The sequence below is a fragment of the Lasioglossum baleicum genome, chromosome 11 (genome assembly GCF_051020765.1).
Source record: "Lasioglossum baleicum chromosome 11, iyLasBale1, whole genome shotgun sequence".
NCBI lineage: Eukaryota > Metazoa > Arthropoda > Insecta > Hymenoptera > Halictidae > Lasioglossum > Lasioglossum baleicum.
Window position 1 is genome coordinate 17,213,274 of NC_134939.1, and position 16,311 is coordinate 17,229,584.

Here is a 16,311-nt window from a genome sequence, read left to right on the forward strand (position 1 = left end):
TACAGCACGATAGCTACCTCATCAGCAACTATTCTCCAACACCCCCACGCTTCTTTTTGCACCTCTCCCTCTCTCTCTCTCTCTCTCTCTCTCTCTCTCTCTCTCTTTGGTCTCTCGCGGCACAGTCACCTTCGCCGTTCGATATATCGCCTTATCGTCTTACAGTGCTCCGCAATTTATTATTTCCAACCGTTCGCCGGTGTGTTCCCCTGCACTTTATCATTTTGTTATTGCTACCGATCGCGACACTTTATTTTTACACTGCCCGGGAGAGAACTAGCTCCACGCTCGAGATTTTATTGTTGCCTGTGTTCGCTGCGCGACCGTTGTTTATCACAAAGGATTCGCATGCTAACGCAAATATTTGGTCCCGGCAAGACTGAATGGTCCTCTTTTGCCTGTGATCGAGCTTTTTCGGACTGTTCCAGCCTGCGTGAAAATCAAACGCTATTTGAAAGGCTGCTTCGTTCCATTTTCAATTTATCTGGTTCCAATCATGAGAAATAAATGCATGGATTATACAGACGGTCTTTCTCCAAAACATTTATCAAAACAAAAATCAAAAAGCGCACTTCCACTTGAATAGAGCGACAATTTTCTGAAATAACGACTAAATAAATGCGTCCGCGTCGGTGTTAGGTGAATGTGGGATAGTGTCCGAGTGGAAAGAGTTAAAAGAGCCAGATAAAAACGATGTTAACTTAGTGAGAGGTTGTCGGGTCTCCGCTCGGAAGGTGGAAAAGGTCCGAAACGACGTTAACATTCGTCCGCATTCCGTGGCAAGGTTCCATCGTTTCCATTCCTCTTCTGCAGGTATACATACCGTAGGGTACCTTGGATGACCGGATGCATTATCTCCCTGTTCGGACAACGTGTAAGTGTAATTAACACGCCGCCGCTCATAACGAGGACGATGTACGCAGTCACACTAACGAGAGCAAATTAGCTCGTTTGTGCCAGTTTAGCTTCGCCTCCTTGCTCCGCCCGTGCCGCCATCTCTACGAGCGGTTCCCTCTGCCGCTATTTGCGGTCAAGAATGCAAATTTGGTCGTTTCGTGCACTCCTGTCTACACTACGGTGAACACGAATTTCTGTCCCGGTGCCTAGTGACGAATTCAGTGGACCGGACCCGGAACCTGGCCACGCCGTTTGCGCCCCCTCCCCCCGCACCCCCGCGTACTTCCAAAATTCATGGTCAACATGTTACCCATGGCCCCTTTGATAACGCCACTAACCGACAACATTCCTGGATATTTGTTAATCCAGATTATACAAACTTTCTTTCCTTGTCATTCGTACAAAATCAAATATTCCTCGATGATGAGACGGTTTCTCTCCGCTTACATCGATTCACACAGGTTGTTCTAAAATAAAATAATTTTGTTCGAATGGTGAAAGATCCATTTCACTTTGGGTGTGCTAAAATCATTTTCTCTGTCAATTATATTGGGTTGGCAAGAAAGTAATTTCGGTCTTTTGAGGTGAAATTTTTTTATTCAAGCAATGAACTTTAATTAATAAAATATTTTCCATTTTGTTCGATGATCTTTTGCCATCTTTCTTCTGGTCCTTATCGGTAAAAACCTGATCCAAGTGTGATTTTAGATCATCCACATATCAATCTACCTTAAAATACCGAAATTACTTTCTTGCCAAATCAATATAATTGTAACACTACACGTCGAGTAATAATGTATAAATGAACGGATATAATGTAGCTCGCTCATAAAAACTTGATGTGAAAATGCGGCCCGGGTTCGCCAGTGTACGCGTTCCTTTTTCGTTCTTTTATGAATTGGCACGTATCGCTGGTTCGCAAGCCATTCGCAGCTGAACCAACATTTGATTCCTTCTCTTTTTGCGCGAACTCGGTGACAATGGCATCGACGATGGTTTTTGTTGGAGCGAGAACAAGCCAAGTATAAGTGACTACTTGGAATATTCATGAAACCCCGGTATGCAACGACTTCGCTTTAATCTAACTTTTACCTTAAAGAATCTAACTGTGCGGTATTTAACTTTTTTTTCTACTTTTCTTAGGAAATTATGTACGTTCCCGTTCGCGTAAGTCGTAAGACGGTAATTTAAGTACATGCAAAAGAGCGCTTTTCGTGCCTGTCTTTTCGTGGCGTACTCGGAAATTTTGCACTTCACTGTGCAAACAAATTTGATGAAACTCGAAGTTCCCCGGACAGAATCCCCCGAAGTTTATTTTGCATGTAACTGGAATGGCGAAACGTTGAAATAATATTTGATGTTTTCCTTTAATTATGTATCGAAGTGTAACAGCTATTTAACAATAAACTCCTCGCTACGCGATAAATTTATTGCGCATTTGTGCGATGATACACAATCGTATAACATTCATCATATAACAATAACATTCATTTCCACCGAAAAACCGATATAATTAAAACAGATTCTTCTGCATATTATCATTGTTATAAAGTGGGTGGACAAAGTGTCCGCACACATTTCAAAAACGAATAACTTTTTCAAAATTTTACACCCACTGTATATAGATTTACAGATTGTAAACTATTTTATGGTACACACTACATTCATTGTTAAACTTTCGAAATGAAGGCAATAATTATTTGATAAAGTACGTGTATTATTAAATTGTCGAGTGTTTCCGGAGAAGCACTCAAGAAAGGACACTTTGGGCTTAAACAACGACTAAGACGCTGGAAGAAGACACCTTTGTGCGGTCTCCAGAGGTTGTTGGTGAAGTTTACACGTAGGCTAACCACAGTGTCAAATTATAATCGTTGACAGACAGACGACTGGACAAGGGGCGTGGGTCCATTGTCAAAACCAGTTGCAGCACGGCGAGCTTCACGTTGCCTTCAAACTTGGGAATGCAAACAACGTGTTCTTAATTCTGGGAATTAGAGAAGCTCGGAAAAAGTGAATTTTCAAAATGAAAAAGTGAGGAGTAATTTTCAAATCTGAACTAATAAATCTGTCTCTCTGAAGATACTTGCCGGAGTACATGAACGATGCTGGGAAATAAGAGATTGGCATTCCTGAGAGAATGGAAAGGAATTTGTCGGAAGAACGCAGCGGTTCCCCATAAGCCGGTGCACGTATTCTAACAGTTTCCCTGGCGCATCCTAGCAATTTGCTACCTGGAAACCGTGAAACGACTCGGACCTGCTGATCGTGGGCCGCTTCCGCAGCGGTTTCTAAATTGAAGGGGTCCGTGCATAGGCACACTAATTGCACTCGTTACCGCCTATCGAAGTGGCCACTCCTGTCTCTAACTATACCGTGCTCGCGTTGCATTTCCCTCTCTTTCGTTTCTCGTTCCTTCTCTCATCTCCGCTGGTCTTTATTGCATACGCCGCGCGCCGGGCGTAGACGGCCATCGTCAAAAACGGTTCCGTTGGAAATGTGCTTTTTCCATTCATTGAAAGTCATAGACATAGGCAGCAACAGCAGCAGCGGCAGCAGCAGTAGCAGCTCGGGTTCAGCCAGCCCCGGGGACTTTCTGGGTCAGCGCCGGACGAGTTTGCGTAACTTTCTGAATAATGAAATGTCCCCCCGATCGATTATTGGGCAAAGTTGACGCATCGGCAATTGTCTGGTTAATGTATACTGCACGTAACGGCGCACCGCGCATTTCGAAACCCGGGGTGGATACGGAATTATTTACACGGCCAGTGAATTCGCGGCGATCCGACCGAACGGAGTTTTGGCGGCTGACCTAAGGAACAAAACGTTATTCGCGGAAACTGGAACTCCACGAAAAGCTTTTCCCTCGACGAGCGAGCTTCTCTACCGGTAATGCTTCAAAAATCACACGTACCGAGGGAAACAACCGAGCATTTTTCATTCGGGCCCGAACTTTTTCCGATTGGATAACGATCCGCTTTTTATTGCGGCGTCCGGCTTCGCCTCGTGTTTACCTTCCGACGGGGCGGCGAATGATTGCGAACGCGAATCAGACCGACTCGTTCGACCACTTTTAGCACCCTCGAACCCGGAAAAAAATTGTAACTTTCATACACATTTTTCTAATAATTAATACACGATTAAAAACAGCTGATCATCACCGGTCGATGAGGAGCTATGTATTTTCACTCGAAAATTAAACATTTCTTTTGACCTAAAATAATTCCATTGTATACGATTTTTCTCATTTTATGGACATGAAATTGATGTAACACCTCCTCCAATACCTAAATCTTTAGCAATTGATTAGATACTGACGTATTTAATAATGTAAACTATATTTTGAATAATGGAATAACGGTTAACATTGCGTTGGTGTAAGTACAGTAATTTCTCGTTCGTTGCGAATAATGTACTACGCGCTCGTTGCGACGTGCCTACCCACTCCACTGCCTGTCAACGCCGAGTCGGCCGAGTCGCTCCGCACGGCGGCAACGACTGTCCGCTGTCTCTTTCTTTCCTATACGCTCTTCTTCGTTGCGTTCGAAACTTTCATCGTCGATTAAACCACTAAATATTGGCCAAATTATATCGTGTTTGGTATCATTTTAATCAGAAAAATGCCAGAAATGAGTTAGTGAAAGTCCCATAAAAGCCTAATGGAAAATTAACAATTCCATCACTGCCATTACATACATTGTAAGAACTCACGGGCCTTTAAATTGTGCCGGCGACGGCGACACGCTTCGGTCACCCGATCCGTATTTCATTCTGTCCTTCTCTATGTTCGGCTCCCTATTGAAGTCTCGCTCGGCGCGGTCGGCGTGTATCTGGACGCAGTCATAAATCACAAAAGGCTTCCCTATTTGCTCGTTGCGAACTCAAACCCCCGGCAGTTTCGCAACGAACGAGAAATTACTGTAGCAGCTTCGGGAACGTCTAATCGTCGCAGTAGACACCGCACAAGAAACAGCAGCAAACAACGTTGCGCCGGGTAGCCAGTTAATTCCATTGAAATCGATTTCGACCGATTCAATTTTAGCTAAATTGCTATTCAACGGCGAGATTCGGCGGGCATTGTGTGTGTCGCTTGTTCTTAACAAATGAAATTTAACACGTCGGGAAAATTAATGTCTAGTCGTCTGATCAAATCGGAATTATCGTTCAATTAACTATCGCCCAGGACACGTATCCGACAGGGGTACATTATTGGATCAATCGATTCGACATTGAAGTCAATAAATGACGTAGTTTGTAACACCAACGGTGCAGCCGATTAATAATTACCATTAATTAGTAAATCGTGTCGCGTGCCTCTAACCAACCAGCGTATCTGCAATAGTAAAACCAAAATGAATTCCCACGTGCTACACCAGGTCCCGTATTGCGTGTTTACAACAATTTTTATACAAGATTTATCTCTTCTTTGAAATATTCCAATGAGTCAAGAGAGATGCCGCAGTAACTTTGTTGCTGCTTTTAGCGTTCCGTGTTGCAGGCACACGTGTTTGCGATAAATGCGCAAAATCTGCGGTCTAATAATAACTTAGGATCGCCGTTGAATTTGATTTTACCATGCTTTGCAACTCGCCAGAAGCATCGGAGCGATCTAATCGTTGGATCCGAAAGCGCATCGTGGAAGCAGCAGCGTCGGGAAGGCAGTAAAACGGAAACAGCTGAGGCCAGAGGGATCATTACACCTTTCTTTGTTAGATCTCTTTTCCACGTTCCACGTTCCACGTCATATATCTTCGTTGTTTGCATTATGAACGGTCCTTTCGCAGCACCACATGGCTCGAACGCCTCGTCTCGCCCCGGCGCCGATTTTCCAGGCGCGAGGAGACGCGGTGCGGCGCGGCGCGGCGGCTAGGCTGTTCGTCAGACGGAATACTAATTCGGAATCGTAGATTTACAGGTTCTTAATTCCGCAGGCAGCTTTATAAATTGGAACAGCGTGGCGCGTTGCCGTGCTGAACGCCAATGTAACGACTACCGCCTCCTCCCACCCGCCTCCCCGCGCCTTTCTCTCATTGCTTCTTTGTTCACCACCTTCCGCTGGTTCTGCATAGTCGGGAATACTAACGACACGGCAGCAGACCAATAAAATTTGTAGACGACGACGCCCGGCTAAGCCGAGCCCATTCTGTCAGACGTTCTCGTCCTTTTTCCCGAATTTTCCTGACCCTTATTTTCCCATCGGGCTTCCAGATTCCCCGCGTCGAGATTTTCAAACATTCAATTTTCGTTTAATCTGCGGGCTTCTTATTAGAATCTCGCAGTGGAGGGGATATTCGTTTTTCTTAGATCGTGCAAATTTCATAGTTTTGCAAACCCGTAATAGCCTCTTCAATCGCTCCGAGCAGAGTTTAGATCCTTCTGATCCCCTGACGCGCTTGCATTCGTTTCAGGGTTCGATTTTTCAGTTTTCCGTAACGTTAAACAGCTCAAACTTGATGCGAATTTATAGCCTGTTACCATTTCCAATAACACAAGTCAACGAATAATTCCCGAGCAAGGAGCCCACCGAACCCTCGCAATTTAACAGGGTAACTTGATATTACCCGATTCCAGGTAAGCTACACGGCACACTTGAACGAAATTGCGAAAGTTTTCATGGAAAGTAACGTCCACGCATAAATCGTTTTTGGCCATGACTTTGTACGGTCTCCCACGCGCTTCTTTAAAAAAGAAAAATGCTGAGCCACCGCGCGAGATCTACGGCAGAAGATTTTACACACGTTATCGTGTATTTACATTTGTTTCGCGCTGGAGAAACAGAAGATGGTGATCTTGTTTCTTCTGTGAGAAACAAATATCTCTAGAACATTGTAGGTATCCTTTGAATTTGATATTTCTAACTGTTCGTTGGTGGATTACCTTTGATACTGAAGACACAGGTTTTACTGTGTGTTTGCGGAGTTCAGCATCTTAATGGAAGATTAGGGGCGTGTTACGAGAATCGAGCGTAAAACAGCGTTCTTCGAGTGGTTAGAAGGATAAGGCAGAAGAAGATCGAGATATCACGTTGGACGCGATAAATCCAATCGCAAACCATCGACAAATACGCCATGATGCATAAGAAGGGTCGCTTCCCGGGGTGTAACGAGGCACCTGTAACAAGGTTAAGCCGTGAGCTCGCGGCGTGCTAATTTCCATCGTGGATTTAATGGCACTTAAAAGCGCCATTAGATTAAACGACGAGTGAAACCTAATCAACTTTGTCGTCGCAGTCACTCGTCTCCTCCGTGACTCGATCGTTTCTACCATTGAACCAACCGAATCTTAAGATGGACGCCAAAAACGATCTCGTATCAAGCATACGATAAATAATATCCCATCGAAAGACTTGAATAATTTCAAATAAAATCTGAGACACTTCATACGGCAAAACCAGCCCTCCGTACGGCACTAAAGTGTTCTGTCTCTTCTTTGGCTCTAAATTTTTTATGGCTTTGCTGTCCTTGTTGGCTCTAATATTATAGCACTCTGTATAATTAACGAACCTGGTCCCCGACGACTAGAGAAGCGGCGCGGAAAATTCAGAAGCCGAGTATGCTCTAAAGTTTAGCGCGTTAACTGCCGGTTACTAGGCGGATAATCCGGGAATATCCGAATTAGAGTTATTAGATGAATGCGATCGAAATTGCTGTATATTTGAGTTCATCTCAATCATCAGTTTTTTTTTTAAATTTTGAAGGAAGAATCAAGGGAAGAGTAATTTTGGAAGAGGCCAAGTGTCAACCGAAGACGGAGGATTCGGAAAGCTGGCGCGACGAACAATAATGTTGTAGCGAGATGATTTATTATTCGTACGCGTCGGCGGCGAAATATCCCGAAAATCTTTGTTCGCCGGGTTTCCAGGAGGAACGATTTCTCCACGCATGCTTAATTATTTCGAGCCGCCTCGGCTCTCGCGAGTACATACATGCGTACGTTACGGAGTGATTGATGACACGCTCAGAAACCCTCTCTCCTCGGTCTACCATCTTTCTCTCTCCGTGGTTCCAACGTGTTCTGTCTCTCTGTTTCTCACTCTGTCTCGGTCTCGGTCTCTCTCTTGAGGTTCTCTCCCTGCGGCGGTCCCTCTTCTACGGGGTCTACACCCCCGCTTGCGCCACCCTCGCGTGACTCTCTCCCTTGCCACGGGAGGTGCCGGTTGAATAATTACCCCCACGGTGTACTAAACTCCGGGCTGGCTACGTGAAATCCGAGCACTGAATTCGCCAGACCGCGGCGCGGTACTTTAAGGCTAGACCGAGCAGGTGCTTTAAGGGTGGGCTTCTAATTAATACGTCGGGTGGGACGGGTTCTCCTGGTCAGGTCGGCAAATTTTGTTGCGTTAATTCAAAGCCCGCTCTCCCGGAGACTGCTTCGACAATCAAAGGACCAAGAATACGTCAACGATGGTCGTCTTCTATCCTCCATGCTCCGGGATATGTTAATACCCTGACAATTCAACCCCTTATCCTCTACTATGCTTCACCACAAAGAACCTAAACGATATCAATTTTCTCCTCGTCTTCCATTGAACGCAAGCTTGAAAATGAACTCTTTCAGTTTGTTGGATTTGATTTTATAAATAAAGAACAATATTACTATTAACATAATTTAAAGAACAAAACGGTCAGTTTTCAATCACGACCATTCCACAAACGGCAGCCCGCAAGGAAGCTACGATCATTGAACCGAGGAAGCGGGTGCCGGTGGTCATGCCTGTAATTTTTGCGGAAGTGTCGCGTCATTTTCACGGGGTCGGTTTTGGCCGAGGCAATTCCTGGCACGGTCGAGAAATTGAATCGCGGGCCATTCGTAGGATTAAACGGGCAGCGAGACGAGTATAGTCGAGTCGAGTAGACTCACGCGAGAGACCAAGGGGCAGAGAGACGTTCCTGAGAGGAGGCGGAATGGACCGAGACGGGGAGCGTAAGAGTACATCGAAAGATGTCTCCGAAGAGACAGTGGGATGAGGATAGACAAGGACGTAGGGTGGATCAGCGGGTCCCCAGATTTCCCAAGCGATTGTCTCACAAAGTCTCGCGGAGTCTCGTCAGGCCATTCATCGACGACGTGCCGAGACTTAAAGTCTCGAAGGTTCAGCCTTGCAGAGAAGAGAGAAAGAGAGAGAGAGAGGAAAAGAGAGAAGCCAACGTTCTCTTTTGAGCTCCGCGAAGAAGAGTGACAGAGATAGCAGCAGCAGCGGCGTTTCTCAGCGTGTCCTCTCGGAGTAAGCAACGGACAGAAACGGCTGGGTGAACGTTATTCGGTTTTATTCGGTGATCCCGCCTCGTTTTCTCTGTGTTTCGCTCGTCCCTTCTATTACAATCGGCCACTTCTTCTCCCTCCACCGCGACTTTACCTTGTTACCGGTCCCCCACAGACGATAGGGTTGCCAACCGGCCGATAACGCTGATTGAAAAAAGGCTCCCACGCAAAATCGAATTTCGAAGTTGAAACTCCCCTGGTAACGGGACACGCCGCGCCACGCCACGCCACGCCACGCCACGCCACGCGAGTACCGATTGGTTCTGATCGCTGCACAAGTCGCCCTTCAGCTATTGATCCTTGCTCGGCCGGCTGCAATGTTTGGCCCTGAAGATGGACGCGACACTTACCCTGTTTGTTGCCGGACCTGCATCGTCGCACCTTTCGTCTAGTCCCTAGATTTCCACCGATCCACTTCCACCACGTTTTTCCGCCTCCTCGAGCACTTCAACCATCGCGAATCACGATTTACAGGGTGTGCATTTCTGGAAAAGCCTTCTGAAGCTCAACAACACTTAAATAAAATGCACAAACTCGATCGTACGACCAGTGATGGCAGGTTCAGTGTTAAATGCGAATAGATATGAAGCTGTATACTTTGGAAAATATGAGAAATTCTATTATATGATGCATGTACCTTGATGTTCGCTGGTTAGACGAATTTTGTAGAATTTTGTACGGTTTCTGAAACGAGCCTGCGAGGCTTCGATTACCAAACGTCGGTGACGCCGGTGCTATAGTTAGCAGAGAATCATCAGGATTTCTAGGTCGGGTATTCGCGGCCCGATAAATATTAAACTATTTAAATCAGTTAGTTGCAATCAGACCGCATTCATTCCCCAGCCGATTTCCGTTCTATAATGATTTGACGCAGCGATGCGTGCCGATGGAAATTATAGTACAGGACCCCCGTCCTCCCATCAGCGGGTTCGGTTGATTGGAGGCTGTCCTTGAACCGATGCGGTTGCGGAGGATAGATTTTCGGAAATTATTGGGGTTTGTCTATGCGGATGCAGTTTTATATTATCTCGTTCCGACGAGACGAAGGGCGGGTTGGTGTACCCGAAAGGCGCACCTGATTAAGAATGCACCCTCCGAACGATATCCATGACCCGTGGTTAGGGTTGGTGACATTAATAGCGACTACCGTCCCAGATCCGTCCCCCGGAGCGTCTTATATTTAATTCAACGCCGCCACTAATTCACTCTGACGCATATTCAATCATTCCGAGGTGTACGTGCCGGCCTAATGTCTTTATTCTTGCTCACGTCCGTCCCGAGCAGTATTAGAATCGTCCACGAAACTGTCAGCATTATTCATTTTCAGGATTGTGTCATCGAGCTCTGGTTAGCATTCTGTGAAACACCCCTGAACATTCAAACTACTATGAAGAACTTATACCCCTCAAATAAAATTAAACTGACCCCTTAAAGTTCCATCTTCCTCTCAAATTCACAGCTGCGGAACTATTTCATAACACGCGCATTCTAGAGCCAGTTTTACTGTAATCTAGAAGCGGAATAAAATTTATCCAGCCTCTGAGAGGATATTTGAAAGCGGACGGAGCTCTAGAAAACACTGGAAAATAAGCAGAGTTGCTCCGACGAGTGTAGCTATTAATCGTAGCATCGTCCTAAACATTTCATAACACATACATTTTAGAGCCAGATTTACTGTAAATTACAAGCGCAATAAAATTTATACAGCCTCTAAGAGGATTTTTAAAAGTAATTTAGAAAACACTGGAAAATAGGCAGAGTCGGTTTAAGAGAGCATTATAATATTGTTCAAGTTGTTCTGGCATTCACCGACGACTGTAGCAATTAATCGCACGATCGTTCTATTTATTTCAACAATTGTGTTCGAATCGAGTGCGATACAAAAACGGGAAAATGTAGTACAAGTTGATGTAATGTTTCTTGGCTGGAGCGAATTTCTATCGCAGGAAAATTGTCTTCCCATAAAAATGTAAATATCGCATTGTGCATCCCGTTGATCTATTATCGAGGAATAATGAATTAGCAAACAGGGGAGTAAGAAAAGAGGCGAATTCGGTGTTACAAATTTCCGCAATTATTTCGAAGGAATTGTATGAATATTTGGTGTTTGCGGCCGGCGATATTTGCCGGAGTTTTATTTCGCCCGTGCCATTTTAATTTACGGGCAGAATAGTATTATTTCGCAGGTATTCCATGATTCGCCGGAGCCGGGTGCTTGAGAATTTTTCATCTGTTCGGCCCTCGAACGACGTTCTCTCCGTTTCCTCAATATCTCTTTCCATTAGGATCGCTAATCGTTTTATCATCTCAAGATTAATGGGATCAACGGGGCGCTTTTAATTTCTGTCGTCAAGAATCCACCGCTTACGTCAGCTCCTCCCGACTGCAGAGGGAAATGAAATTCTCGTTTCATATTCGAGATTGAAAATCCCTTTTTCCGCGGATCTAAGAAAAACGCTTATCCCCGGGACTAAATACGACGAAATACACGAAAACGTAACTGTGTCAATGACAAGGCAAACGGAATTTTTCAATACTTCCCTCCGCTAATACAACCTTGACAAATCTCTCCTCTACTACACTACTCGATCAACAATTAACCCAAATTGTTATCTCTTCTGTTATTCGAGAATTGCTTTCCACGACGTGCATTAATTGCGACCGAATAAGGGGAGGACCGGAAAAATGATTTCTAATGCAAATGTTTAGTTAGGGGTTGCGATCGCGCGATTAACGAATCCAATAAAGCGTTTTTACAACGGCCCGGGGTTGATTTATCGCGACAATACCGAAAGGGTGGGTGATTCTCGGCGGCGAATTTCTCGCGGCTCCCGAAACAAAATCGTAAAGGGTTACTGCCTGGGCATTCGTGCAGCTTCACAGAACACGTACACCTTCAAACTTTTACGACGTCTGTCCGTACGTGATCTCGCAGTTACTTAACGATGCGGTTGGCTTCTGCTGCAGCGGCAATGACTCAAAAGTCTGCAAGGATGCGTGCACACAGTGCGACGCGACCGTAGCGTCGCCGCTAATAAACCGTCTGACCACAACCAAAGAAGACGGCTGCAACTACTGAAATTAAATTACAAATTATGAGGGGGTCAAGGGTCGCGGAACGCGAAGTCTTTTAATTACCCAGCTCGGTGCGCGATGTAATTTCCAAAAAATATGAAGATACGCGGGAACCCCGAGGAGTCCTGTTAGCCGGAAAAGAGGATTTATCTCGTTATTTATACCTCGGCCGTGCCTTACGTTCCCTCTTCAATTTTTTAGTGCTCCCGTTCGCTACTTTTCACATCGGGCGCACCATCTCGCGGCCCGACCGGCCGTTCTGCGGGAATTAATTAGCCCAGAACCGTAGAATCCGACTTCTCCGCATCGGATTTTGCACTGCAAAAATATTTATTCCATCCTGGTGACGCGTAGAACGCTTTCACATTTTTTATCAATCTTTTTTCCGTCGAACGTCTTCTTAAACCCTTCCCCCCGTACGAGCTAGGCGCGTGACGAAAATTTCGAACGTGTTCTACAACGCGTAAACGTTGTTCGTTCACAATTTTCCTGATTAAAAATGGTAGAATGTTTTGGTAGAGGTTCGAACGATCTTAAAAATCCTCGCGTTTCCTTCGTTCATGGGAAAGTCCTACTGTACTCTGCTCCACCCTCGCACGCATTTTGTTGCTCCCTTTTCGCCGGCGGATACGACGCGTTTTCGGACTCCGTAGAAAAGTTCAGCAGAACTTTCGACACTCTTCTTTCGTTTCTTCGGCTAGCGGCGACACGAGCATGAAAAGAAACGTGCCGTCCTTTGACGGACGATCGACGGTGCGTAATGCTCTGTGAAAGTTTGATTTCTGATGGGTGGGGCCCCATACAGCTCCCTTCGTTAGTGTGCGCCAAACTTGATGAATTTAACAAGACTAATTTAACAAAAAGGACGTTTTTTCTTGAAGTATAATAAATATACGAAAAATTCAACAAAAATATTAACAAGTTGTGTTCAATTTTGAAGTACACGAGGAATTGATTTGTGCTTCGAAAAGATCAGCTTTGTTTCGTCTCGAATGTCTCTCGAAGAGGGGAAATTAGAAAAATGGTTAAGAACGGTGGTGGAACAGGACAGCAGAATGTAACCGAAGATTTCTTCCCTCGCTCTCCTGTTGGATACTCGACACTGTCAATATCACCGGCAAAATCCTCCGGATAATTTGCTCGGCAACTCCGCAAATAAGGGCAGACAATGCGGCCGGCACGATAGAGCTCAGTAGTGCTCAACTTTAATGTCCGACGGTGTCGGTCGTTAGGTCAATGCACCAACATCAGCCAAGTATTAACCTGAAATGAGCGTATAATGGCCATGTCGGGGATTTGATGCTGGTATCCAGGATCAGATCGTATAGCGCTTACCACCCTGCATGTTGCAAGGTATTGGGTTTACATTATATATGCTTCCAGCGTCGTTAAAATTAAGCGATACATCGATATGCACGGGGCCGTGTGTAGACATAGCAACGTTACCGACAAATTTCATATGACACGCCTACAAATCGATTCGGTAATTCTTCTTTCCGCTGTCTCTCTCTCTTTCTCTCTCCCTCCTGACATTTAAACGATCTTTAAAATCATTTCTGCACATTTCCCCTGCAGTACGAATCAATATCCTCTTACCTTAACTTCATAAAATGGACTGTTGTCAAACTTCAATCCTAATATCCTCTAAAAAAAGCAAATTGCGGAGGAACATTTTACGAAGTGCCGTCTATCATTTCCGTCGTCGGAATCATGAACACCTCGACTGCGATAGGTGACGGTCTATCGGCGTCGGTAAATTTCCCGGGGATCGATCAGTTTCCATAAACCCTGGTCGGAGAAATAACGACGCGACGGCAGAAGTTCTGGAGCGGAGAGACGGCTGGCGGAAGCGTTCAAAATGAATTCACGAAAGGCGGATGGGATTCTATAGGCTGGGAGCCTGTTCGCGGCAATATGGGCGAATAAGGTCCGGCCATTTGCAGGATAAAAAGCTGGAGAAAAGGTACGTTCGGTATGTAGGGTCCGTGTAGGCCATCGGACAGACCGTCCGTGTAGGTCTGGAGGATCAGAATCGCGAAGACGGAAGACGAAACTCGTGGAAGAGACGAAGAAGAGGCGAAGAGGAGTGGAAGAGAAGGGATAGTCACGAGCGAAGGGGATGGCGCGGGAGGAAAAATTGAATTATCATAAAGAAATTGCGTCCGAATATTTCGTCCGGTTCCATTGAATGCCAAGGAGTAGATGAGAAGCCAGCGATAGGTTCTCCAATATCGCCCCGGGGCTACGGGAACGAGACCCTGTGCACCGGGAATTTTAAGAATCAAGACCCCGAGACCTCCCCGGATCCGGCAAAGCTCCGACGCACACGTGTGTAGGTCCGTACGTGCGTAAACGTCTTCCCTTGCCGGTTACCGACTGAACAGAGAAAAGAAGAATTGGCCAGAACCATGCTCCTTGAACCCTGTCGGCCTGCGACTCCAGCCACCCCTGAATCGTCCAGCCCTCTCCACTCTGGCCCGCAATAAGGCTGCAGGCTGAAAGGCGAAAAGGTGAAAACTGAAAAGGCCAGCCCGGGGATTCAATTGTCACGAATCGTCGTTAACGTCTCGTTCTCCCCCCGTCCGCTCTTTCCTTCGGTTATCCTCTGTCGCCGGAGCCTTTGCGCCGATTCTCTTTATTCGATACTGTTGCTAACATAAATCTATCTTCGCGTTCACACCCCACACTTGTGGCCGAGTTTCCTCCATCCCGCTCCACTAATTTTTACTATGGGTTCCGGGAGGTCTATTCTGTGGTTCTCAGTTCCTGAAGCTGTACCTTGTCAGGCCTTGTGTCGATCATCAAATTTGGAATAATCCTGAAATTTTGTTAAATAAAAACTTGTCTACCATGCAGTCCTTTTTCTATTCAATATAAATTGCAGAATATATGCAAATGCTCTGTTAACAAAATGAGCGCTTTGTTTATTATTTGAAGAAAGAGTGGAATGGATAACGCTCGGACGAATGGTTCGGACGTATTTTGCGGCCACCGTGTGTATAAAAGAGGCACGCGTTATGAATCACCCGGTACATACTAACTCCGTAATCCATTTCGTATCAATTTATCCCCGGCATATCGAATCACAACCGTAAGTGCTCCTTCCCTCCTCTTATTTTTCCGCTTCCCGAAGTTCTCCATTATATCCTTGTGTCTCAGAACGACGCGCGTTATCCGATTATTTCGGGCAGCAGCATTTTCTGCCGCGACGCAAATGCATTCTTCGATTACCGCCGCTGCCAATTGTATTTTCCTAAGTGGTATTTGCTCAGACAACTTCCTCCACTTTCCTCTAATTGTATCCTCCACATGTACGTTGAGCTGTTCCAAACCACCAAGACGGATGTCTTCGAATAAATATCCGTCGAGTGGATCGTGATCTGGATTCGCGTTATTAAACGGCGGACGATCGTTTAATAACCGTTTCACTCCACAAATAATCCACTATATAGTCAATAGAACTCACTATTAATTTTCTATAAAATTCCCGCAGCTGTATAGTTTCAGAATATATTTTACACTCTCGTAAAAATACGAAAGCGCTTTTATATCGGCGGTAATTTTAAAATGAAAAATCTGAGGAGGTTTATTTTAATGAATCTGAAACATCTCGTGTTAAAGAAACTCTTGAATTATCTATTCACGGTTCGAAATTAACTGGAACGTTAATTGCATGGAAAATCTGTTAACAGAGGAACATGTATTTTATTTCTACCGGGCAACTTTTGGGGCTTCGTAAAATTTTAATGATTTCGTTGGCGTTTACCGAAGGTTGAAGCGTGATTTTCTCACTTTCGCTGAAACCGCAGCTGCACGAATCGTTCGGCTTCATATAAGAGTGCCTGGCCGCGCTTCTCCGGTTGCTTGTTTAACGATAACTGTACCGCAAATAAAAACCACTTGACCCAAGTTTACCGGCGTCCGGGTATATCGTATCTGGAATGCAATTACGTCGAACAATAAACGGAAACGTTACAACCGGCGCGTAACGGATAAAATAGGCCAATACAGCCACGGTTATTAGAGCTAGCGCTCGAATTCGTTTCATAATTTGCTAATTAGCTTGCCAGATGGACA

General features: G+C 45.3%; 2 protein-coding genes and 1 long non-coding RNA gene across 15 annotated transcripts in view; 1 reads left to right on the top strand and 2 right to left on the bottom strand.

Annotated features, from left to right (window-relative positions):
• Ten-m (teneurin transmembrane protein Ten-m) overlaps positions 1-16,311 on the top strand; it is a 534,210-nt gene that overhangs the window by 125,135 nt on the left and 392,764 nt on the right. The window lies entirely within an intron of this gene.
• LOC143213769 (uncharacterized) overlaps positions 1-16,311 on the bottom strand; it is a 322,076-nt gene that overhangs the window by 103,670 nt on the left and 202,095 nt on the right. The gene's annotated exons all lie outside the window — the stretch shown is intronic.
• LOC143213765 (sialin-like) overlaps positions 1-16,311 on the bottom strand; it is a 60,529-nt gene that overhangs the window by 32,430 nt on the left and 11,788 nt on the right. For both annotated transcript variants that reach the window (XM_076433958.1, XM_076433957.1), the window contains exon 1: positions 1-16,311. This exon is cut by the window's left edge; it is cut by the window's right edge and continues 11,788 nt beyond it. The gene's annotated coding sequence lies outside the window, so the exon portion shown is untranslated.